Source organism: Mus caroli, chromosome 7 (genome assembly GCF_900094665.2).
Source record: "Mus caroli chromosome 7, CAROLI_EIJ_v1.1, whole genome shotgun sequence".
Classification (NCBI taxonomy): domain Eukaryota; kingdom Metazoa; phylum Chordata; class Mammalia; order Rodentia; family Muridae; genus Mus; species Mus caroli.
This window is the reverse complement of record NC_034576.1, coordinates 110,346,628-110,347,748: the sequence shown is the minus strand read 5'-3', so window position 1 is coordinate 110,347,748 and position 1,121 is coordinate 110,346,628.

Below are 1,121 nucleotides of genomic sequence, written 5' to 3'. Positions count from 1 at the left end.
GCAGGAGCCACAGAGCTTCTGAGGCAGCCCCCTTTTCAGGCTCCAGACATCCAGGCACCTTCCCTGCCAGAGGATAGGTGTCTGCCCAACCTGGGAGAGCTTGGCATGCCCATCTGCAGGAGACATCTGGGTTCCAGGACTCCACTGAGACTAGTCTGCACAGGTGAGAGTGTAGACTACAGAAACTAACAGCTTCTGGGACAGGCGGGAGCCACAGAGCTTCTGAGGCATCCCCCTTTTCGGGATCCAGACATCCGGGCACCTTCCCTGCCAGAGGATAGGTGTCCACCTGGCCTGGGAGGGCTTTGAAGGAGCACCTGGGGGAGCCATCTTGGTTCCGGCATCCCTTTGAGACTAGTCTGTGCAGGTGAGAGTGTGGACTACAGAAGCTAACAGCTTCTGTGACAGGCCAAAGCAACACAGCTTCTGGGACAGGTCCTGTTTTGGTCCTTCATCTTGGCCAGGAGGGAGGTCCAAATGCCAGATGTCTGCTCACCTTCCCTGTAAGAAGAGAGCTTGCTTGCAGAGAGTGCTTTGACCACTGAAACTCAGAGGAGAGAGCTAGCCTCCCAGCTCTGCTGATAGAGGCTAACAGAATCATGAGTGGAACAATCTCTAACCAGAGGCAACTATAATAACTAACTCCAGAGATTACCAGATGGAGAAAGGCAAATGTAAGAATCTTACTAACAGAAACCAAGACCACTCACCATCATCAGAACCCAGCACTCCCGCCTCGCCCAATTCAGGCCACCCCAACACACCCAAAAAGCTAGACCTGGGTTTAAAAGCATATCTCATGATGATGGTAGAGGACAGCAAGAAGATCTTTAATAACTCACTTAAGGAAATACAGGAGAACACTGCTAAACAGGTAGAAGAGCTTAAAGAGGAAACACAAAAATCCCTTAAAGAATTGCAGGAAAACACGACCAAACAGGTGATGGAATTGAGAAAAACTATCCAAGACATAAAAAGGGAAGTAAAAACAATAAAGAAAACACAAAGTGAGGCAACGCTGTAGATAGGAACCCTAGGAAAGAAATCTGGAACCATAGATGCAAGCATCAGCAACAGAATACAAGAGATGGAAGAGAGAATCTCAGGTGCAGAAGATTCCA